The following is a 23,874-nucleotide window of genomic DNA, read 5'->3' on the forward strand; positions in this document are numbered from 1 at the left end:
CAGTACAAAATGTCAGAGGCAGACATACAATTTTAAACTTTTGCCTTTTTTTTTTTTTTTAATTACCTTTGCACAACTTTTGTTATCGACGTAATTCAAGAAACAGCTTGCTATAGCCCCACACGTGAAGGATGCCGTACACAGCAGCATCCCTGCTGAACGTGTGGTAGTTAAACCTTCCTTGCACAGCTGGGCAGTTACTGAGCTCTGGGCACAGCCACCAGTGAGGCGATTTTCACTGAGGATTTCAAAGCACTTTGTAGGAGTCTATTGCACATATCCTAACCAGGATTTCATGCACTTGAAGGAGAGACCTTTAACTCACCTGCTTCACCTAGGGCTGCACACCAACTGTAATTCCCTATATCTAAACATGGAAGTTTAGGGAGTTTTCAGTATTGTTCAAAACTGGAACACAGATTAGAAAATACAGTGGACAGAGTCACTTCTTCCATAGCTTTTAGGGGTACCCATCATAGTGAAATGACACTTGAATTTCTTTGTAAGAGAGCTGGTTCTGGACTTCTAACCACAGATCCAGTATGAAATGGATACTTGACAGGAGAACGACAGTGTGAGAAATAAAGCGCTCACCAAGAATACCAGGGAGCAATGAATGACAGGTACAGATCAATCGGCTATCAAGGATGTTTTCAGCCATCAGTTTATTATTAATACTTCAACTTAATCTCCAGCTTTAAAATAAATGATAATGTATTCAGTGTTGTCTTTCAGATTTGATTTCCCATCTCTAAAACACTGAATCAGAAATGTAACCTGAGAATGATAAATTTACACCAATGTAACAAACTCATTGACAAGAATTACTTAAGGCATTCTTGGGAAGGGACTGGGATGGCTGAATGCACAAGAAACCCACCCCTCACCTGCCCACCCTGCAGCCCCACGCTCACCCACAGTCTCCATCAAAAGTAAACGGTGCTCTCGTCAGACTAAAGCTGACCGTGCAACCAGGGAGCATCTATTGGAAAACAGTATTAAGGAGCAGGCCCAGTGTCCTGGTTTCGGCTGGGGTAGGGTTAATTTTTTTTCCTAGTAGCTGGTACAATGCTGTGTTTTGGATTTAGTATGAGAATAACGTTGATAACACACCGATGGCATAGTTGTTACTAAGTAGTGCTTACCCCAAGTCAAGGACTTTTCAGTCTCATGCTCTGCCAGGGAGCAGGGGCACAAGAAGCCGGGAGGTGGCAGAGCCAGGACAGCTGACCCAAACTAGCCAAGGGGATATTCCATACCATAGAACATCGTGCTCAGGTTATAAACTGGGGGAGCTGGCCTGGAGCCATGGATCGCTGCTCAGAGACCAGCTGGGCATTGGGGTCAGCAGGTGGTGAGCAGTTGTATTATGCATCACCTGTTCTTTTTTTCCCCCTTAGATTTTATTCCTCTCTTTCTCAGCCCTTTTCACTAAAATTGTTGTTATTAGTAGTATTATTTTTATATTTCACTTTATTTCGATTACTAAATTATTCTTATCTCAACCCACGAGTTCTACCTTTTTTCTGATTCTCCTCTCCATCGGCTGTGTGGTACTTAGCTGCCAGCTGGGATTAAACCACGATACCCAGTTTTAGCTGATGATCAGTCATTTCCATACTGGTTTCTATCAACCTCCCAGGGCAGGGGCATACCCTGCACTTGCTCACACCCCAGAATTACCTGAAATAACTTACAGCAAGATTTTGGCTGCCCTAGGTTGCAGAAGGATGGTGTTTCAATGAAGTGCAGAGAGATATCTAATTATTCCAGTGTTGGCAATAATTTCCTAAGTAATATACCAAGGGCTCTCTGGCACTGGCAATAAGAGTTCAGCCTCTTCATTATTTGAGAAGAACCTGTATCATAATACATGACTGATTCCAGCTTACAAAATTACCATTTACCAGTCTTCGGGTTTTTTCAGCTGGGGACACTGCTTTACTGCATTCAAACCTGAAAAAGTATCTCCAAGTAAGGCAATGCTTCCTTCAGCTCCAGCCAAAACACTAGAATGTTTCATCTATGGAAGAGACTCCTATCACTGTCAATCATAACAATTCGGCAAGGATGCCACAGAGATTTGAATGTACTTATTTGATCACTTTTTCAGCTCTTGCCATTTTGTTACAAGAACAGCGTTTGTGAGAAGATCAAATCAGAAAGCTATCAATGCTCAGCTATCAATATACATATTCTCTAGAATACAAAATCCTCCAGTTAATATAAAATAATTGTGGAAATGGTTGGCAAATTAAAGATGGTTGTTATAGATTCCAAAAATATTTTTGCTTTCAGCAAAATACATTTTTAATTACTTTCCTACTAGCTGTCATTTTTCATAAACCAGTCTAGACAACTCGTGCCAAATCATGCAAAAACTGATCTCAATGAAATGCTTTCCTCTAACACCAAAGATCAGAAAATGTTCTGTTTGGTTTTTTTTAAAGCACATGTGTAGTTTAACAAAACACTTCTAGGTAAACACCTGCTTATGGACTTCTAAAAAAATAAAAACTTCCTTTTTAAAAAAATGATGCATTAAAATATCAAATAATACGAAATAATTGTATCTCCAGTTTAGAAGTAAACTTGAGAATATAAATTTACATGCCCATATTGTATTTTTATTATCCCCCAAATTCAAACTCTTTTTCCCAAAACATATTACTATGAATCACAAATTAGCAAATCTGCATCAACACAGTTATAAGGTGTACGTATACATTTCTACCGTGTTTTTTGTCTTATTTATTTTGAGCATCTTCAAAAGGAAGGAGAAAGAGTGAAAAATAATCTGAATTTGTATTTCCTTTACACTTTTGACTGGAATTATTAAGCTGAATTATAGTGCTCAGAAGTAAGGAATTAAGTAATGTAGATTTTGCTTTTAGCGTCATAATCAATGTCCAAATCTAAAATTGATATAATTGACTGTTAATTAATTCCCTTGATATTTTCATTAGCACATCCAAGCAACAAGTCTTCTGTTTGGCACTTCTGAATTATTCAGGAAGTACTCAGATTGCTATAATGAAGGCGTTACTGCCTGATACTATGCTGGCTAATAAAGTTAAATGCAAGGCATGCTTTTATTTTTCTATTCTGATTGGACAATCAAAGATTTCCCTGAAGATAAGTGAAATGAAATTTCAGAACCGCACAAAAAAAATGTCAAGAGAAACATCCAAAGATATTTTTGTGAAAGAACCCAGCTCTATACTTTCAATAATTGTAGCTTTCCCTTAAGTCCTGTAATGCTGCAATGAGAAGGGTTGCTGTGGGTGGCATCTAAACCTGTTTTGAAGGCTCCTCAGGTCTCCAGAGCTAATGCTGCCCATCACCCTCCAGGTCTCAAAACGTTTGCAGCAGCCCAGTTGGCCAAGTGACAGGCAGAGATCTGCTAGTACCATTGCCCTGGCTAGCTGTCCCTCCATTAGCAATGTGACCAGGACACTCCCAAACATTCCTACAAATCCATGAGCAAACGTGGGTGCCCTTACCCAGGTGAATCCCCTCTGATCTCCCAAGCTGATTTTGCCAGGCAAAAGACTTCAGGATCAGCCTAACCAGGAGAGAGTTAGGAGTTCTCTTTCTGGATGCTTTGGTTCACGATTGTGTCAAAAGCCAGGACAGCTTGTAGGGCTTATGCCAAACCTGGCAGCTTTGTGTCTTTTTTCAACATTTTTTCTTGTAAGGTACTAAGTGGCAGAAATCCCATAAATCTTGCCATTCCAAAAAGAAAAAGCTTGAGGGGACTGGGTGGTACATTTGATGGATGCACTGTCCTTAATGCACTAGCCTCTTCCCTAAGGGATTATGGTTTTGAATTTAGTGCAGAGAATGAACTGTTCCTCAACTGATGGCAGTAAAAGTTTATCAGCAAAGGATAGTTTTACCTTTTAGATCATCACTGTGTTCTCTGACATGATCCTACTCTGTACAGATCCTTCAGTGCCACTCACAAAACCAATAAATAGCCACTACAGAGGTAATTCAGGTTTTTTCTTTTTTTTTTCTTTTTTTTTTTTTCTCTTTTTTTTTTTAAACAGAATGCTACTAGTCCTAATTAATTTAATATTTGTCACTTGGACACCATCTCCCATATGACAACCTCCAAAGACTTTACAAAGATTAATGACACCCCATTATATCAATGAAGCAGAAAGAATAAGAATTAGTTCACCCATCACAGAAATGCACTCTCTTCTGGGGTGGAACATGACAGCTACTTAACCGTGTATAACATGGAGGAATAGGGCCTTGGGGAATCAAGAACCCACCAGTTACTTCAAGTGAAATATTGGTCCTACAGCAATGAAGTTGTTCTTCTCAGGAGTTGGTTGTTGAATGGGTATGTTCTTCCCAAGCCTCCTATGGGATCCTATGGCTGCAGGAAGACATTGCACAACTCTAATGGAGGAAAGTGGAGAAAGTTTTGCTGATACTCCTTACGTAAAAGACTATAGTACCGCAGATTAACATCAACAGAGGCATGGAAGTAGACGCTTCTCTGAAAAGTGGGACTTCAATCTCCTTTTAGAAACAGAAGGTGAAGAAGCATTCACTTCAAACACTGAATTCACCTTGTCCCTGTGCAGAGGATTGGACCGCAACCCATGTAGTCACCAACCCTGACCAAAAATCTCAAGGGAGGAGCTAAAAGAGTCTCCATATGCCACCATTCATGTCAGGCCTTCAGAGAAAAGGGTTCTCTGAGCATGGGAAGCCGCCCTATTACTGGCATCCAGAGGGTTACATCTGTTGAAGGAGAAGGGGGACCCTGCAACCCTGTGTGGGAACACGAGGAGGTTTGGTGCCTACTGCGAATGGGCAACGCCTTAGTGCCCCATGGCACCACGGTGAACCTGAGTGCACAAACAACATTGTTTTTCCTTCCCTCCTCATACCTTAGCAAATTATGTCCATCAGAAATAAGAGCCTATTTTGGCAGCTCCAGTGGAAGGAGGGGGTGAGCCTGACACCACCCCACCCTTGTTGACAGCAGAGGCTGGATGAGCTGTACTGAGACCCCACCACGGCTGCTAGCCTGGATGAGGGAGAAGTTGCTTTGGGGCTGCCGCATGTCCCCATGCCAGTGCCATGCCAGCACATGAAGGACGTCTGCCTGCGGTGACCACGTATTGTACAGCCGATGTGTTGAGCACACCTTCTGCTCGACCCATGGCCACCCCATCAGTGCAAACTGAAACCTGCCTTCTCCTTCCGTACATACTGTATAGGTCAGGGGTCCTCAAACTACGGCCCACAGGCCAGATACGGCCCCCCAGGGTCCTCAGTCCGGCCCCCGGTATTTACAGACACCCCCCCTCCCCCCGCCGGGGGTTGGGGGGGGGGGGAACCAAGCGGCCACAGATGACCTCCTGCCACTTCATCTGCGTGCCGGCCCTTGTTTAAAAAGTTTGAGGACCCTTGGTATAGGTAGTTGCATTATAAAATATACAAACTTTTATCACTCAAGGATTAAAAATTGGGCTTCTGAATACACACTCTACAGCTTTATCACTTAACTTGAACTTGCTGAAAGAAAAAAAAGCCACATTTTTAGATTTGATCCTCACAGACTTAAAATATTAATCAGACTTGTGCTAGGTATTTTTTTTTAATCCAACTGTCTCCAGAATGCTTATTGACAATTTACAAAGAGAGGTTAGAAAATAGGAACGGGAAATATCTAAGTAATTATGGTTCTGGTATTGCAGGGCCAAGTGAAGTAAATTAATGTAATGCAAACATTTTGTGGATTTGTTTAATTATTTGCAAGTACAATTAAATCTGCAAGTAGCATTAAATCATAGTGCAGAAGATGGGGTTTTATAAATGGGAATATTCTTAATCAGTCTTTTCACAACACTCAAAATTCTTTGCAAAAGATGGATATGCTTCCAGGTCATTTATATCCACCTGCTGAAAACATGACCGTATACAGCTGTGGCTACGTTCAAAAAACTTGGGAACAACTTTCAGCTCGCTGCCGATGAAATTCCCCTTATGCCAAGGACCAGTACAACACCTTCCTGCCTTTGCTTCCCCACGGATCTTCCCTAAACAGCTCATGGGACCTTTGTGGAGCTTTATGCAGCCCAGCAGACCAGAATGAGCAAAAGGGAATTTCACTGGGTCTGGGTGGTACCTGCAGGAATTTCTGAACTGGTTGAGGAATTACTTTCTTTGGACTCTGGACATCCACCAGTCTACTCATGTTCCAAATCTAAGAGCACATGAATGTTGGAAAGACCCTGAAAAGCTGCAGCATTGTGACTCTGCCACCACTGAAGTCCATGAGTTCATCCTTTCATGAGTTCATGTCAGTGAGCTCATCCCTACAAACATCTTAAGGGCGAGCGTCAAGAGGACAGGGCCAGGCTCCTTTCAGTAGTGCCCAGTGACAAGGGGCAACAGGCACAGACTGAAACACAGGGAGGTCCTTCTGCATGTCAGGGAGAACCTCCTCACCTTGGGGGCACACAGCCCTGGCACAGGCTGCCCAGAGAGGCTGTGGGGGTCTCCTTCTCCAGAAACATTCCAAACCCGCCTGGACCCAACTCTGCACAGCCCGCTCCAGGAGAACCTGCTTTAGTGGGGGGTGGGCTAGAGGAGCTCCAGAGGTCCCTTCCCACCCTGGCCACACTGTGATTCTGTGATCCCAGGCTCAAGGGAAGCAGCAACAGACCAACGCCTAGATCTTTTGAGAATTCAATCCTAAATGACTACAATGTCTCCAAGCAAAAAATCAATTAATTTTGTTTAAACAGAAAAGGTTACATATTGTTCCTGTTAAACTGAAAATAATGTTTTAAATGAGGAAGTTTATTTTCCAAAATATATTGCAATCAAATCAAAGTCCTGAAATTATAGTTCAGATTTCACATACATACACAGTAACAGCTAAAACACAGTGTACTTTTTCCACATTAAGAATTGGAAAAAATACTGACCTAGAAAGTATTGTCTAAGCAGTATTCAAGATGTTGTCTTGAGCTCCTGGAGTCAACAAAATAATTCAAAACCTAAAGGACATTCAGTAACATTTGTACATGTCTGAGCACTATATAGCATGAAGTACCTGCTGTGCAACGGAAGTCATCTAGATCTTTCTGTCTGCAACTCACAAAGTTGAGACGTGTTTTGAAAATACATCTTTGACTTAGGTTCTTCAAAGAAATCCTGAGAAGAGGTGAAAACGGAGAGACTGATCGAAACACTCCAAAAGGCCTGTGTTCTTTCAGAGACTTTTAATTACCAACTGAACTGCCAATCCTTTCAGAAATGGATCAAAAACCCACAGAAAGCAGTGACTTAGCAGAAAGAAGCAACTTCCTATGTTTTGTTTCATTTAGAAAGAAACTTTTTCTCTTTTTTTCTTTGCATTTCCAGAAATTTTACAACTAGTGGCAGATGTTCTGTGTTGCATGGCTCTTATTCTTTTAAAGGGATGAGCAAACATGCATAGTGTTCAATAATGCATAGGAATGTCATATCTTTTAGGCATTACCCCATCCCTGCGAGGTCATCAGCCTTTTGATATTTCTAGATTTAATCTTACTTTAGAGCAATCAACCACAAAATTTGCTTTTTCTTGATCTTTGACATTCATGGCATATCAGTATTATTGACTTGGCGTTATTTCAGGTGGTTACTGCATTCATGCTGCATGGGGCTTTGAAGGGGAGCAGGGTGGCTTGGTTAATTTTTTTTGACGAGTGAAAATCTAGAGTCTTGGTCCTAAGGTACTCAGCTTCGGTCAGCTGAGGGCTTTGGTTTACCGAGCTGGAGACGAGAACAGAAGCCCTGCTTGTTTGGCTGAGTGATGATTGACTTGCAGAAGGATGAGTGTGAGCATGCCTGTGGGGGAGGGAGGTTATCAGAAAGTGAGGAATCTGCAACTAGCCTTTAAATTGAAAGCTTTATACTCTGTGCTTTTATACCTGATGTTTTATAGATGTAAAGTGTTCACAGCCTCAGTGACAGCATCCAGTATACCTTTCTGAAATGAACAGGCACCTGACCTCAGCTGGGTCTTTGATGTGGTGGCTTCAGCTCTCAGTATGTAAATATGTTTATTTGCTACAGAAGCCAGTTCTTTAAGGTGACTGACTATGATTGCTCTCACATAGGGATACAAAAGCATGGAGGGACCTTCCAGAAGCAGAACCCTCTGTGACCACTTGTATTTTGTACATCTTAGATGGGGACCACTGTCCAAAACAAACACTACCAAGCTTCAAATGTCAGTGTTGTTTCCTACCTGCTTCCATACGTACATAGTTTTCCCAAGTTCAGAAACTTGGATAAAGCTCCTTCTATGATGTTCTTTGCTAAATTGACCTGGAATAAGTTTTTTAAATTATGTAAAAAATAAAAAGAACATAATTTTTAAAACATTTCCTATAACTAGTGCTTTAGAGGTCATTCATGAGACCAGGATCATTTCAAATCGATAGCTGTTAACAAAAATCAAGACTACCCAAACATCCCTAGTGCTACTTTCCACTCAGGACACAGCCCAGGCTCCCAACTCTCCCACAGGTAAATAATTCGTAGAATTAGGACTAAAACTACAAAAGATTTGCTTGTAATGCTATTAAAACAGTGCAGATGTGCTAAAGCACATAGGATGTCATACAGGGAATCGATGGGTTAAATGGGGGGGGGTGTTCAGCTTTAGGATTTGTATGAGGAAATTATGTACATGTAGCCAGACGCCTGCTGAGGATGCGACACACACTCTGACAATGGCTTTTCTCCATATCTAAGATCTTTTAATAAAGTGTTAATTATAAAGGTTTCTCAACTCATTGTTTAGAGTCCTAAAGAGAAGCACACTTTTCCTGTCAGACACGAAGGGTTTGCAGCAAGTGAATTTGTCTTGTAGCAGTAAGCTGTATTTTCCTGTGAAGTGATTAATTTAAATGGGTCGGAGCTGCCCTGATGTTCTGCAGGCTCCCGTGCGCCCCGGATCTGAAATAAACCATGCCAGCACCTTGCTGCTGGCACCGTGCTTCAGAGGGGTCCACCTTGCACCGTTTTGCAGGTAGGACAGATCCCCAAGTTAAGCGTTTTCCCTGCGAGACCCAACAGCCAAACCACTGCCCTGGGATGTACAAAGGACCAGCATGTTTCATCCTGGCTGAAGTGAACGCATGCAAGTCTCTGTGGTCTTGTGTTTTGGTGAAGGGTGAAAGGCGGCGTGCAGGTAGCCTCCTCTAGAATATTCATTACTGTATCGACACCTCTATCACATCCCTTGTTGTCACTCATCAGAAAACTAAACAGATTGGCAGATGACATACAGTAAGACCAGTAACAGAGGTGTAGACATGCAGTTCCATTAACTTTAGCCAAAATGGAATGAAAAGGGTGGGAGAAGGAAAAAAATATTGTAATATCGTCTGAAAGCAGCCCTGTCTCAAGCATGACACACGCTGTAAAGTGAGTCTTCAAAGGAAAAATAATATCACTTTGTAATGCTGATATTTTGCTGAGTTATTTATTTTATGACAAAAAAGCATTGTGCTGCGTGAACAAATATGAATTTACTACTTTTAAATAAGCAAATAAGAAAATGGAAGTAGATCACTATAAAAAACCTGCTGTAGTATTTTGCATAAATGATCATAATTAGCAATTAACTAGTGAAAATCAGGCTTATTCTATTATTTCCCACGGTCTTTTAGGAAATCACCTTGACTCCATGGTCAGGTGTTTACCTGGCAAAGCGCAGACAATGCCATGTATGCTATTCACATTTTGAGCTTGTCACGAGCCAGCTCCAGCATAAAATCACTCAACCAGTCTTACACACACCACTGTTAGGAGGCGAGAGGGGTCCAGGCAGCCCAGTGGCGGACAGATATGCCTTAGGGTTTAAAGCACAGAGTCATCAGCTCCAAAAATTCTCATAAATGGAGATCAACTGCAACTTCAGTTTCCATGTAGGAAACACAAAAAGGAATAAAACCAGTTAATGAAGAATCTCTGAGGCTTTGGAGATATCAGAACTTCAATATTTCTTTTTTCTAAATGGAGAAATAGAGGAGCAGGGGATGTTTCTGAGGCTCGAATGAGAGCCAGGGTTGGTTGCATAGCCTGAATTCACACAATGGCTGATGGGTACAAACACTTGCATCCTATTTGACAAATGTTCAAACACACTGTTACGTGACTTACTGAACTGAGAGGCAGCTGGCCAAAATCACTTCCTTGAGTAAATGTGAATGCCTCTGTTTTGATCCTAGTTTAACTCTCCCAGCTACTACATCTTAGCCATACACAGAAATGCTACCGCCCTCTCGGAATCCACTGCTCTCTGATCAGTACAATGAACCAGAAAAAAAGTTTGCAAACACAATCTGATTCACATTTGAGGACACCTGAGGAGCCCCAGCGCCCTCTATTTGCAACAAACCATTTTGCTAAGAACATTTGCTGTTAATGATCCTTGCTATTAAAATATGCACATTTTGGCGTGATAACTCTTTCTGTGTCTAAGAGGCTTACACTTCCACCCGGCTGTCATCTTTATTCACAACGTGTTTTCATCATGATTACAGATGTTGCAATGGTAGAGATCATATTCTCTTGAACCTTTAGGACAAGATATTTTACATATTTGCCCCAAATGTCGCATTAGGAATGGTCTCATCCTCCTCCAAGACATACCAATACAAACCAGAAGCTGACACTTCTGCATTCCCCAACAGCTGCTACTACAAAGGCTCTGCAAAAAGTTATCTCAGAGAACGCCCTTCAGAAGTCCTGCAGTGACAATCCTAACCCGTGCCTTGCAACAGTCGTTCTTGAGTATTTTTGCAACTACTACAGATACTGCACATATCTGATATTAACACTGAGATGAAAAATTGCTGTATATGTTCTGGCTGCACATGGACGTTACATGAACTCTTCTGGGTTTTGCCTTTCAGTACTAGTAGATAACCATTGTGATTCTACTCTGTGTTTTTTATTGAGCAATGCTATGAAAAGATTAATCAATTTGCATACAATATAAATCACATTCATCTTTTATTATTGCACAATCAGAGAGCTTTAATGTAACAAATTCCAGTGCTACATGCCTTGATTGCTCTTTGTAAAAATCCTTAAATACTGTTCATTTAGAAAGAATATTACAGAAATTTTCTAAGTGATATATGTGGTATTTGGGGAAACTTTTCTGATAAAATCCCTGCGGAACAGTGGGATTTCTGGCCTTCTCCATGTTCATTAGTTGCTGAGCATCTCAATGTGTAGAGTGCTCATAAATGTTTTAATTTAAAAAGCCATGGTGGAAAAAAATGAAAAATCAGTTGATACTAGGAATTTATGGTATATCATGAAGAGAATGTAAGCAATACTTTAAAATATACTACTCTATTTGTTAGTGAATTTAAATTATTACTAGACTACATAACACTTATTCTGTTTAGGACTGTCATTCAGAGCCTGATTTTCAATAACCACCAAACCCCCTTTGGTTCCTTTGAAAAATCCCAAATCAGACGACACACATGGAAGTTTACAGAAATAATTTTTTAAGGAATTACTAGTAAGCAAGCAAAAAAGGCTGGAGAAACGCTATCTAAGTTAAAAACCTTTTACATAACAAAAACTGAACCAGAATTTTTAATACAACACATTGACAATAAGTCTGTTGCTTTTAATACCTTTACAAATAAAAAGATAATTTCTGGATGACTTCTTTCAATACAATAAGCTTTCCTTTTGCACATTTTCCTTTGGGCTCTTGTAAGAACCAAGAACAACAAAGGACCATGGAAAAAAAATGACAGATTCAGCTTAGAAAGGAGGAAAATTGCCACTTTGCCTGAAATTTCCATCCCACTTTTACAACTTCCAGAAATTTAGATGGGCTTTGGAAAAGCTACTGACACTTTGAGTGATTATCTGAAGAGCAGTGAAATATCTTAATTATTTACTAGTAGCAGGGTATTAGTAACTGCAGCTCAGTAAAGGAAGGGGGAGATAAAATGCTTTCTTAAGCACATATGTGATTCTATGTAAATCTGAACTGCTGCCTGAAATGTTTGCCAATAAAGATGAAAGTCCCACAACATAGTCACAACATGATATCTATCATATGGCTTCCTGGCTGTTGTGTATGTTTTTGCTGTGTGTAATTGACTGTGTTGGTGTTTGCACTACCTAGAATTTGCATATTAGCTCAAACACTGCATTCTTGGTGGGCCTGATCCTGCAAGCTCCCGGAGAGCCTCCGGCTGCCCTGAAACCAAGGGACACCAGCACGGGACTCCCAGGAGGTGCCAAGTGCTGCTCCTGTGTTTCCTTTCCATGCCTGCCGTCCTTTGAGCAGAAGCTGGGTAAAAATACCTGTGTTTCTAAGAGCACAAAGGCAAATGCTGATGTTTCAGCCTTCAGACTAAAATACATCAATTCAGGACATGACAAAAGATAGGCTCCACCACAGTCGACGTTTGGGTTACTTTAGAGGCAAAGATGTGATGGATGCAAGAGGGAATTTCTGAGGTTCGTTTGCATATACTCCCACAGATGTGAGTTTCTCCCCTTCCTTTTTTCCAATCTAAAATATGCAAACATGTGCTTCTGGAAATTGTATTGGAAATTTCTGATAACAGATTCTGTCAACAAAGCCAGTGCGAACAGAGAAGAATTTCACATGGAAATCCAGCAGCCGCCATCTCTTACAATAAATGTAAAGTCATGCATGATCTCGTTATTACCCTCACTGAAGTTATTTTCCTTAATCCAAGCGCCCCTGCTCTGCTGTCAGTCCTGGGCTATCCAGCAATCATCCCTCTGTTCTCATAGCGCATCTTCTGTGCACACCAGTAGCACAAAGCAGCTGTGATGAATCAGGCCTACAGACAGGGATTTTATCCACTAAGCAAGTACAAATCATTAATAGAAATTACCTTAGTGTATGACTTGGCTGCTTCTTGTAATGCAGCTACATATGTTGTAGCATGTAGAAGAAAGAGGCACAGCAGATGCTACTGGAAGCAAAATCTTGAGAAGGAAAGATGGCATGTTGCTAGCAGCTCTGGTTAGAGGGGGATGAAAGAAGAAGATGCAGCACTTACTGGACCTGCTGCTGTTGCTATTGAAGCATCTGCTCCATTACCATGATTAAAGAATGTGTTTCCACTTCCACTGCTGTTACTTCCCTGGTTTTTTTTTCCTCTGCTTTTTTTGTTTGTTTGTTTCGTTTTGATTTGTTTGTTTATTATTATTGTTATTGCTTCATGAATGCAAGGAAATCTATAAGGTCTCAAAGCAGGTTCATATCACAGGCATGCCAGAATGGGAGGAAAGGATTCCCACACAAAGATGCATCAACGCTCTCCTTGAGTATGTAACAAGTTAACGATCCATTTAAAAATAAAATCTTGACCACCACTAACAAGGCCTCCTGTAGCAAATTCCAGCATAAACAAACACTTGTACTGCAAGTGTGAAGTTCAGGGTAGGGTCAGAGTATTTAAGCAGATAAGTGGGAAATCTGGATTCTAGTCCGTACTTTACCAGGCTGAAGCATCCTGAAATACCATATTTAATTAATCAGAACATCTTTCTGATTCACTCCTCAACAATTACCCAGGCAGGGAGAAACAGCATGTAATCAAAGGCTGTAAAAGGGTCCTCTTATATTCTATGCCGGTCACTGAGAACACAAAACATTGTTAAATTTGTGACTAGAGGCAGACTTCAAGGATAACAGATTAAATCATCAGCAGAATATGGCAACGTTTCAGCGGTGAGAGGGCAGGGGCAGCCAGATGCCATTTGCCGGCACCGTCCCTGCACCACACCAAAGGGGAGGCAGCGCCGGCCGCCCCGCCAGGGCCCAGGGCTGGGGTCTGAGGCAGCTGGAGGGAAAGGTCACAACAGCAACCGTGTCCAGCCCATGAAGCCTCAGCCCCTTTCTCCCCAAAGGAGGAGCTACTCATCACAGCTGGTGAAGGTGGCCGGTAAACCGACCAGGATTTGTTAATGCATCTTTTGACACGTCTCCCCCCTCAGCCTGTGCACGCATGTGCCTTCACAGAGCCACACGCATCAACGCAGCCTCCCACACTGCCTGCCCAAGCAGAGGCAATGAAGTATCCCAAGATCATGCCCTCCGTGTTGCTCTGTCCCAGCTGCACACCTGTGAGCAGCGCAGCTCGGCGGGGGCTCAGGCGCTGAGGGGAGCAGCTTTGCTGTGCACAGCCCTCACTCCAGAAAAAGGAGGGAGTTAGAGCTGCCCTGACAAACGTCCTAAAAGCTTGGCTGCTGCCAGGGCTACCGGCATGGAAGAGCACATTTAATGCAAGAGTTTAGCACCACTGAATCACACCACCATACCTGAAAACACACCGTGAGATATTAAACCACTCCGAGTCTGGAACAGCTTTAAGGACATTAACTCCTTTACACAGTCAAGGCTCTCGTTTGCTATGAGGGCCCAATCCAAAGCCCAGTGAAATCCATTAAATGATTTCCATTGACTTCAACAGGATTTGAATCGGGCTGTAAATCCTTAAAGCAAAGTCTGAAGCAGTTACCTCGTTCTGCCCTGAAGCTTTTAAATCCTTAAGCAGTTTAAAAGGAAGCGTTGACTTGATTTGTTATTCTCAGTGAAGTAAAAGCCATGTCAGATGCCATTGGTAAGGCCTAAACCACCTTTACAGATAGAGTTTTCCTTTGTTTTCATTCACTCCCTTCACGATTTATAAAAAAAAAACCAAGCCGCCAAGAAAACTAATTAGAACCCCAGATATGCAACATTCATATGCTTAATTTTAATCAAGTGAGAAACTTTCCTGAATAAGTAAGTTATACAAAATTAAGCACATGCTTAATTAAGCAGTCATATGATCAAGACACAGCCAGGGACACTGCATATAAGCAGAATGCTGTTACATGTAAGTAAGCAAAAAAAAGGGAAACAATGGTTCCAGTCCGGTGTGCATCCATTAAGGCAACTGCAGGCGATACCTACAGACACAGCTGGGAGAGGATGGGGTTTAAGAGTCCAACTGTCCCTTTAAGTTCTCCATGCTGAAGAATTTCAGTGTTTTACAGAATTTGGGCTAAACACAAGACCAGTCAGACCTTCCTGGGGAAACAAAGGTTCCCAGTCACTGCTGGGTGCTCATAACTCAGCCTCTGCTGAAGTAACTGCACCTAATGCTGCTCAGGCAAACCAAACTGAGTGCTTGCTCTGCATGCATTTGGAGATGGGGCGATATGGAATTATATTAACACCAGCATGAATGAGGCATCTGCCCAAAACACATCTCTATTTTACTTTGATTGTTACTAGCCTTTTCTGAATGGACTCCATTGCTTCCCTGTTTGGTGACATCAATGAATGAAATAAAGTAGAAAAAGGAAATGTTCATGTAAGTTACAAGTTAATTTGCTGCTCAGAGAACTCTCAGCCTGCAAATGAGTGATAAAGACACAAAATGAGGTCCCCAGAAAGTATGAAGGACAATAGTTGGAACACTTCTGAGTGCACCTTTTTAATAAAAGTCCCCGTCTACTACCTCAGTTTATTTATGATGTAAATAATATTTTAACATCAAAATGAGGGAACTGAGGGAGTAGAGTCAATGCTGAGACTGAGGGATGTCCTTCAAACCACTGGCAGGCATTTGTTACAAGTTCCCCTCTGTGCCAGCCCACAGAGGGGATGAATTGCTGCAGCTCCCAGCTGCAGAGCTGTAGCTCCAGAAGCTCAAAGCTTTTAGCCATGGATGGATTTCTTCACTGTCTGGTTTGCTGGCCAAGAGAGTGACTGTCCTTTTCCCTCAAGGCAAAAGATACCTGAATGTTTTTCCAGTCCTACACACCCTTTCCCTGTGGAGTTTTAGCAAATTAATTTATTTTATACTACCCCCTCTGGCACTACGATATCCCCACACACCGCTGGGGCAGGACTGAGCTCTTCACCCTGCCCTTAGGATGCCTTTTGGCAACATGGACAGTCCAAACAAAGGCAACTACATTTTGCCCCAGGTCACCTAATCACATCTCATAACTCAAGATGCCCAAAGAGATGGGGACCCGTGATGCTCGCAACAAAATGATGTAACTTTGAGGTGTCACATCCCTACAGGGAGTCCTCAGTCTTGAGTTGGATGCCCCACTTGTCCTTCTCAGACACTGGGGAAAGCGGGCAGCGCTGCATTTGTAAGGCTGCATGTATAAGGACACATCCACCCCACTTCTGGGTGCAGGCAGTGAGCCCTGCACTGCACACAGTCCCATAGAAACCTCTCCTGCAGTGGAAGGTTCAACATCAGAAGGGCCAGCAGCGAGAAGGACACATCTTTAAAACACACTGGGAGTCCCTCTCCACCACTACCTTTCATTCACCAGCTTTGTCCTCACCATACACATATGCAACTCATAGGATACCTTGGATCAGCTTCCTTAGCTCTCCGAAAGCATCGTCTCCTATTTCTCCAGACCGTGTTCTTTTAACTAAACCAAAGTTATTTTAATGAGTGATGGATTCAGTTTCTATGGCCATTTTTAACTCCTGTGCATTACAAAGAAAGCAAACCACAGGAAGTACTCAAATTTGTTTTTCATTAATACTCACTTTGTTGATACAAACAGATGATTTTAGGGAGTTCACCTGTCCTTTTAATTTTTATCTTTGCAATGTGGAATAGGTATCTTCCACTTTCAAGCAAGTAAATCCTGCATCTCACTTCTCATGCTTTTTGTCAGTATTACAAATGGAACTCAGTCTGGAAGACTTTCTAAAAAAAAAAGTTTGGGAGGTAAATACCCTTGAAAAAGACAGCTAATGTTATAACCAGATATTAGCTATTGAATATCATCATTCTGCCTCAAATGTCTAGAAATAATAGAAAAAAAAGACTACAATGTGTGTTTGATGGAAACTACTATTAGATCTAAGCCTTACAATGTTCCCTTGAGCTCTGGCCTGGAGCTCCGTACCCCTTCACATCAGGAAACTTTCTGCAGTCTGGCTAAAGTTTCTTTCTGTAGCTTTACATTAAGATTGTTGGAGAGATCAATACAATGCCCCCAAAATTCAACCTCCCCTTCTATTCACAGAGATCTCCAGGTCTTAGGGAAGAAACACTACTTTTCAGCTGAATGTGATGCATTTTAGAATCCTTTTCTTCCTTCTCTTAAGCCTCATTTTATATTTTTAACACATCCAACTGCTACCTGGCTTGGCTCAGAAGTGAGCTGACCTTACGAAGGTGACAGGAATAAGTGCTCTAGTTCACTGAATGAATAGCAGCTTTATGACCCCCACCACTTCCATGCTACTACTAGCACAGTCACACCAGGAGAAATTTCAAAAAAACATTACATTTCCACTCAGCAGAAAACATGTGATACAGAAATGATGTAACACACCCAGTATCTTGTTACATTTTGATCCATATCACATATTTTGCTGGATTTCATTTGTATAATCATGCTTCATCTAGAAAGGGCAAGGCTAGCTGGTTTTATCAGACACACATAGAGCAGCTGACAGTAACAGCTTTGTTTGCATTTAAAATACAAGGGGTTTGCATATTCCTGTTTTGGAAGGTATGGGTTAGAACTGTCGGGTTTTATAGTTGATCCCCAATAAAAAGATTTTCCCCTTCACACTTAACAGTGCCCATTTGCTTCTTGAGTTCATTAATAAATCATATGGTTTCCCCCTCCCACCTGAAAGCTAAGTGGAAATACACAAGAAAGCAGCTTGGACATCCTGCCTGTTCCCAAAACTTTAGGAATACCAGATGCTGAAAGGACATTTCCAACCCCCAAATAAGTTTTGACCATCACCTCCTTTTAGGTTGCCACTAGGGTGCATTCAGTCTTTCCGTAAGTTCCTAGACTTTAACACAGAAATTAAACAATTATGCCTTTGATGTCTAACATAGCCTTTGGTGTCATGCTGAAATAATTTAGATCAGAGCCCAGGAAGAGTGAAAGACCTATTTTCATTGTCTGTCTCTAAAGATTAAGGAACAATTTTGGAGACAAATTCATCCAGAACAAAGATAAAAGTTCCATAACAAACCCCCAGGACTATTTCCAAATTTGCATTTGTACCACATCTTGGCATCTACATTGGCATCCCTCTTGCTCAAGTCACGGTGACACAGCAAAACGGAAACCTGCTTTCTGGACGGGTTAACCTGTGGTGTGTTATGTTGAAGGCAGTGGTCCCATGAGTGGCAGACAGCTGGGCTGCCCAGCTGATTCCGTGTGACAACTGGTTTTAGACGACAAGGTAAAAGACAGGAGCTGGAAATGAATCCGTGGTAGAATAAAATGCAATCTGATGGGAAGAATGACGAAGTGATGTGTAGCGTTGCCACCCTCACCACAACAGTGGATACCAACGTGCTGGTGATCAAAGTGGGCAACATTCAGTTAGAACCAGAATATCTTGACTTAAATTACGGTTACGTAAAAGATGTTACATTTGCAAACCATACTGTTCAGTCACCTGCCTTTTCAGAAGATGGATGGCACAAAACTATGAGCAGGCATCCACCATGGAGGTGCAGCTGAGCCATGGCCACTGAAGAGCAGGAATCCCCCCTGCACGCTCTTCAGCTCAGCTCTGAACAGTGTACTTATGATTCAGCTCGTATTCACTCTATCCTCATTTATAAGATAAATAATTTTGAGATGTATCTAAAATTACTTTACAACCTTTTAATCACTGAAAATTGTGTATAATTATTATACCTGCACTCGGGTGCCAAGATCTGCTGTGAAATACTTGGCTGCTCAAAGTGTGTGGAGGAAATGCTTCAATTCCACATTAATTAATGAATTTTTATCCCCACTCCTGTCCATTAACAGCCACCATGCTTTTGCTGTGAATGGTCATTATTACAGACTGAAATAGGAACATAAATTTACTGATAATGAAAGTGTCATTTGGAGGGGCAGTCTATCATACTGTGTGCTGATATGGTCAGACCTTTTTTTGCTGTCTCGCATCTTTGCCTTGTTTCTGAGAGGCTGGCATGTAAGGAAGGGATCCTTTATTTATAGATACCCATGAAACATCCCTTTAAATAAAGTAGGAATGATTTTCAGTATTCCAGTGAATATTGCATTGATTTTAAAATTGCTCTCTCTTCTTATCAGACATTGCAGGTCTTCGCCAAGAGAACATCCCTGACCTCCTTGCTCTTGAGATTGCTAGCCAGGTTGGGTTTGTGTTGGTGTTTTTTTGTTGGCTTATTTTTTTGACAAGGAGTGTTGTTGACTCTAGGAGCAAATTACCTGGTTGACTTAATCCTTGTTGTGCACCACTAAAAAGGGAGATTTCAGCTGATGTTCTGCATCTCTGGACCATATGGAACAGAGCTCAAGTTGTCGCATTTTCTGCCTTTTAACTATTTAACTCCTTATTGAATTCAGTGGATGGGATCTGACGGCATTTCATCTGCTAATTACTTTATTAGCTGCAGCACAAGATACGATGCACATAGCAAGAAAATTCATAAAATCAGGCCTCAGTGTAAAAGCATTACATCAATGCATCTCAAAATATACAAAATGAAATATGGACCTCAATATTCTTGAAGACAATCTTCATTTTATACAGGGGCTCGTGTAATGTTATTTCTTTCATATACCTACACACTTAATATAAACTAAATTATTAAGTACTTGAAAAGTTCCTCTTTCAAGATGATGTGTGTGTCTGGGGGGAGCCCCATGGCTTTCCAAACCCTGTTCAGTTTGTGTGCAGCTGGACACTCACATTTTAAAGGAGTACCTATATGCCGCCACACATAACAAATTGGCAGTTTTTCTTAAGCAAGCATATCATACACAACTCACGTTAAAATATCAGCAGCAAAATTGCACTGCCTGCATACATATCTGTTTCTCTAAATAAACCTGCACTTTATCCGGTACCCCTTGCCTGATACTACATTATGGGAGATTAAGATATTCCTTTCCAAGCCAAAGCAATCAGTATGGTATGACACACTGGCACAGGGGCCGTGACCCAGCAGCAAGCTCCACAAAAGCAAACCTCCACCTCCGTGCAGCACTCAGCTGACTTCAGAGCGTAAATCACGACAGCTGCTTACCTCTCAAGGAAATAGTTGAGAAATTGCTACTGTTACTTGATAATTGAAAAGGCAAAGCAATTAGACAAACTAGTTGTGAGAGAAAGGAATTTAACTGTGAGGTGTGGCACAATTACATGCATGTCGTGTGTGTAAGATTTTCCCTGCAGTTTCTGGCCAGAATGCCCATGTCCCCCCAGTACTGCCTGCCTTAACAGCCTTAACGCACAGGATTAGCTGCCTGAACCCTGTGCACGTGTCCAGGGCATAGAGACCACTGATGTGGTCCCCTTGCTTTACCCAAATACTGCATCAGAGGGCTGAGCCTCCCTAACACATCTCAGCACAAGGGGTTTAGCAACTGCTTCTGAGTTTTCCCAACTAAACCATTGTCCTGAATTTTTGTGAAAGAACATCTCTGCATGATGAAAAAGCCCAAGCAATTTAATTTATTCACCTCTTGGTGTAGTCAAAATGTTTTTAATGTCAAGGCATGGTTGCAGAGCAGCCGTGGGAGGGGGCAGGTGCCTGAGCCACAGCCCCAGTGCCAACACTCAGGTGTCCCACCCTCAGCAGGGACTCGAGAAACACAGTTTTAGCCTCACAGCTGGTCTCCAGCAAGAGAACCCAATTGTTGTTGCTACTGCTCTCTCCACTGCACTGGGAAAGGAAAGTCTGTGTGCATGGAGCTGCAGAGTACAATGACAACAGAGCAGAAGCAGCTTGCAGAAAGGACTCCACATTTGGTACAAAGGGTATGTTTTACATAGGTTAAGGCTACGTGTTAAAGCTGGAAGGCAAAAATTATCATCTAAATGAGGGATGGCTCCTGGGGAAATCATAATTGAGCTTCTGTATCTGCAAGCAGATGTAGGAACTTCCCCACAAAGTTCATCCTCATGGCTTTGTCACCGTCTTTCAGAGGACAGCAAAGTCCACAGCCCCCTGAGAACGATGAACACTTTTGTAGTGATTTCAATAGCTATAGGATGTAAAGAGACTCTCTCAGATGTGGCTGAACTCTGCACTGGGTAGGAAGCCCCAGCAGAGGATGGAGGACAAAGGAAACGCTGTGCCCTGCAGACACTGTTTGATGGGAGCTGAGCCCCAAAGGGCGGCAGATAAAGGGAGAGTGAAAAAGCAGGAGTGTCCCATCACACAGCGGGGTCTGGGGGCAAGGGAGGAGGCAGGGCAGGACCAGCTCTCCTGCATTCAGCGTACTGGATAATACCAAAGAAAAATCCTCAGTGAGTCACTCTCACTGCTGTAGTATCTGCCTTTGGCACTGGGGCAAGGCTGTAGCAGTCAGAGGGCGTGAAAGTAGCCTGACACATTTCACATATCTGCGGAGTTTTCTTCTAGCATAACTGAATAAATATCATTAAAAGATACATTTTTTACATTTCTTCTCCATAAAAAGTAAGATAGTACGTGGTTAGCACAGTACTGTATAAGTAAGATTTTTTCCTTGTCAATTTACATTATAAAAACATCTCATGCATATAAAAAGTGGGGGTTTGCACCAGTGGAATTATATACAGTAGTGTGTGTTTCTATAAACTCAGGTTAGTACATATTTACCCGTACAATGCACACAGGATTATGCTGGGGCCAAACACTAAAAGAAAACATGCGGTAAATGGTTGCTTTAATAAGTCCTGTTCCATTGAAAGGAAATAAAACCTGAGTATTAATGAGATATAATTATATATTTAAAATCTTTTCCCTTGTGCAGTATACAGAATTAATGCCAGTAAACTCACAAACTGCAACATTCTACTCCATTACATCTGCAATGATTAGAGATAGTTTGAACATCTGGCATATAATCTGTGATAGAAAACAGCATTCTGCACTTTAATGGACGTCTGGAGGCTACACATATCTGATTTTATTTCTTTGTGTTAACTCTTTCCTGGGAGGAAGAGGAGATCCAGTGCTTGAGCACCTTCTTTCTGTCTTTTGATGAAGTTGCATGTAGCACCCGTATTTAGCTACTTTCAGGCTACTTATGTTTTAAATATCTAAACTAAAAAGGGACCCAAACAGATTTCTGAGAGGCTATTTATAACAGACAATTGAGCAGCATAAATATTAATGTTTTAAAAACTAAGAAACTCATCCAATGAAAGTGACAATAATTCCCTCATTTTCAGTGACTCCAGGACATTAAAATGAAGCAGCGTTTGCTATTCCTTCATTATTTTAAAGACTTTGTGAATATCCTCCCTTAATTTGGTTTTCTTTCATAATCTTGTACACGATAAGCTGGGGTTACCAATATTTGTACATTTTTGATCTACCCTAACTGTAAGTATGTAAGAGCTTCTTTGACTGGCACTGACTTTCATTGAAAAAATTAGATTATTTCTCAGTTTTTGCAGGGTGTGTTTTGCCCCAAGCTAAACAAGAAGGTTTTAGCCCTACTGTGTTCTGCAGGGAAAAGAGAGATACTAACTTGAAAGGCGAACGAGACTGACAGCATTATCTTTTGCCTCACTTACTGAATATTAGCTAATACCAACACCTAAGGAGACCTTGAAATTAGACTCTGAGTAGTAATTAAGACTGATTGAAGAGTGGTATCAGAAGAGATCTGTGTCACTGCTGAAAGGATTCAGCTTTTAGAGTGACCTGACAAGTGTTCTGTATGAGCATATTTAGGTATGAGAAAAAATATGTACCGTAGGAAAAATGCCAGTGTTAAGTAGAGTTTTGTAATCCGATAATGTACACATGAGGGGCTTACTCAGCTGCCACGGTGTAACAAAACCCATAGTTACCGCGTAGCTTCTGTTGAGTACTAATAATTAGCCTAAACACGGGTGCATTAAGGAGTCCTCAGGTCCTAAGCATCTTACTGCAGAGGTTCAAAGGGGCATCAAAACATTCTAATGGCTGCATTACCACACAGAAACAAACCACACGTGCTACGCACAGGGAAGAACAGAAAGCCTGTAGATAATCATTTAAGGCTAAAACTACCTAAATATGAAGCATGTGCAATACATTAGCTTACTATTGAATTGATTCATGTATTGCTGGACAGTGGAAAGCTTGCAGCCTATGGAAAAAAAAACCAACAGTGTTCATTTGTATACCAGATTGAACCCATTTCAACAAAGATTAGGAAAAATTGGCCTAATTATAGATGATGATCTAATACAATTTGGCCATATTTAATGGAAGTCAGAAGCAGAAAGTTGCATGTTACTTCCAGTTCCAATATTTGAACTAATGGATCAGTGATTTCTTATGTAGTAAGAGATCCAGGCCCTTATATATTTATCACTTAAAAAAAAGGTCATTGGATTGATTCAACAACTGAAGAACATTGAAGGATAACTTGAAATCACCATTTCTTTAGGAATCACCTATCCAGGTCTAATGAAACCCAGGCAAGTGTCTGGAAATAGGCTAACCACGTTTTACCAGAGTACCTACATTGTCTTTGATTTACTCCAAATTTTGGTCAATGTCATCAAATGCAAAGAGCAGCTCTACAGCTGTAGGGCTCAGTCCTGCTCCAGCTTCAATCAACAAGACTCACAGGAAAAACAGGCTGGTTTAGACCCCGAAGGAGTAAGCTTCCCTTTGATGGTAGTTTAGTGGAGATCCAGAGAGGTTCTGTCAGAACAAGGGGCACATTTAAGCTGGATTTGCTTGATGTGCCCTACCTAGAATTGTAAACAGATCTTAGCAGACATAACTCACTGGATTGCACCACGGACTGAATTATTCCAATGTTAAATTCCAGGAAGAGTTTGGGAGCTCCATA

This window comes from Falco naumanni, chromosome 15, assembly GCF_017639655.2.
Source record: "Falco naumanni isolate bFalNau1 chromosome 15, bFalNau1.pat, whole genome shotgun sequence".
NCBI classification, from domain to species: Eukaryota; Metazoa; Chordata; class Aves; order Falconiformes; family Falconidae; genus Falco; species Falco naumanni.